Raw genomic sequence first — 2534 nt, forward strand, 5'->3', positions numbered from 1 at the left:
TCACATACTTTAGTTTTTAAAAATATTTAGGACATTAAATTGAATATGATACAATTGAAAATATTGTATTATAAGGGGGTGTTTGGGAGACATTTTTATGTAAAAATGTATTTTTGAATAGTAAATTGATGGGAAATGTGTGGTTGAAAAATAAGGAAATTTTTTTTATTTATGTGTAATATTATTATAATAAAGAATGCGTAGTTAAAAAAAAAGAGAAAGAAAAATGTATTTTGAAAAAAATAGATACCAAATGAGGTCTAAGTCTATATTTAGTCTTGTCTAGTCATATCCGATGCATGCATGTAGTCAATCAAACAAATGAATATATTGAACAATGAGCAATTTCGTTAAAAATAACTTTTCCTCACACGTATCCTTCTCACAATTACAATTTTAATTTAGAGGCTTCATTGTTTATGAAATTTAAATCAATGTTTAGATGAATTCGTTCAACATAAAACCACTGCATTTCGAAATTTTTGAAGGTTCAAGGGTTTGCTAAAATAAATAGATAAATTAAGTATTTACCATTTATGAATAATTGAGTTATTTTAATATCTAGCAATTAAAATTTTAAAGTAAGATAGTCCTTAATTTATATAGTTGACTTAATTACGATTCACCTCGTTACAACATTTAGCCAATTTTTAAGTACCTCAAGTGAGACGAGAAATGACCTAACTTAGGGCTGAATAATTTTGACCTATGAATCTAAAATATCGTAAGAATAATGAATAAAAAGACTCGAAATCACGACGACCCCATGTTACGTAATTGTTGAAGATCACTCGAGAGTTGAGTTAAGATGCATACGGGGCTTTCTACGTACCCATTCAAAATGCAATTGGGCTTACAAAGTGAAAGGGGGCCAAAAACCCACACAATAAGTTGCAAGATACAATCGATCAAGATAACAAAAATTAAACTTGCAGAAAAATAAAAGAACACAACAAGATTTTCCGACCGAAGCCCCAGAGGTTCACTGACAAAGCACCTAATCCCCTGTTAAGCATCCAATCGAGAGTGGATATTGCTCGGTTGCACTAAAGCCCCAAAAAAGGCAATCGAAGGTTACATAGTTCAATCACTACAAGAATACACAGGATAGAGACTTATCTCTTCAAAAGGAACCACAGATCTACTTCAGATCCACCACGAATCAACAAACCACATTCCTAACCTCAACACATGACTACTCTAAATTTCACTCAAGAATATACAAGTATTCAGTGGCTAAATCATCAAAAATACACTAATCGAATGAGAAGATTGATTAGAAGAAAGGGAATTAGAAAACTCTAGCCAGAGAGTACATAAGAACTCTCTCGAACCCTCACACGAAAAGTCAGACGAATGAATAGTCACACGGACAAATGAAGCATCAAAATATATTTATATCACCAGAAAATGTAACTCTTCATCCAACGGTACGAATAGTGCCAATTGTCATCATCTGGTACGAATAGTGCCAAGTAATGTTTCCATAATGCGTTTTATGGGCTGAAAATATGGGAGCACCAATACCACAGTTCGAATCACAACAATCTCCACCTTGCTACCATATTTGAGGTTTAGTGCAGCCAGGAGACAATATTACTCTCTCCTTTTATTTGCTCCAAGTACCTGCAAGCTATCACATAGAATCAATAGATAATGTCTTCAAACAGTTTTTAAATTTGTTCAAAGGTATTATCTTTGTCCCCATATCAGATGAGTTATACTGTGTAGGTACCTTACTAATTTTCAAAATACCTTTTGAAATGATGTCTCTAATAGAATGATACTTAACGTCTATGTATTTAGTCCTATCATGGTACATGGGGTTTTTACTAAGATGTATAGCACTTTAGTTATTAGAATATAATGTTGCATTTTCATCAATAAAACCAAGTTCATTTAGTAAACCACTTAGCCATATTCATTCTTTAAAGGCATCAGAAGCAGCAATGTATTCAGCTTCAGTTGAAAATAAAGCTACAATTTTTTGTAATTGTGATTTCCAACTGACTATTGTACCAATAAGCTGAAAAAGTAAGAAGATGTTGATTTTTTATTATCCTTATTTCCAGCAAAGCCAGAATTAGTAAATCTTTTTAAAGTTACCCCTTCTTTGTTCATTTTAAACACAAGACCCAGGTTTACAGTACTCTTAAAATATCTCAAGAGCTATTTTAAAGCATTCCAATGTGCTTTCTTAGGGTTACTCATAAACCTACTCAAAATGCTAATACTAAAAGCAAGATCAGGTCTAGTACATTACAGAACCAATAATATTAGTTTGACATTTTATTAGATTCTTCAAAAGTTTTGGGACAGAGATCAGAGGTAAACTTAAAATGATTAGCAAGAGGCAGAGACACAAATTTATAGTCAAACATGTTAAATTTTTTCAAAATTTCGATCAAATAATCATGCTAGTTCAGAGATAACATGTTTTTCTTTTTATCCTTATAAATTTGCATGCCAAGAATCTTTTTAGCATTTCCAAGATCTTTCATGTCAAATTCAGATTTAAGTTGTTGCTTAATATA

Source organism: Olea europaea, unplaced genomic scaffold, assembly GCF_002742605.1.
Source record: "Olea europaea var. sylvestris unplaced genomic scaffold, O_europaea_v1 scaffold2339, whole genome shotgun sequence".
In the NCBI taxonomy this organism is placed as follows: domain Eukaryota; kingdom Viridiplantae; phylum Streptophyta; class Magnoliopsida; order Lamiales; family Oleaceae; genus Olea; species Olea europaea.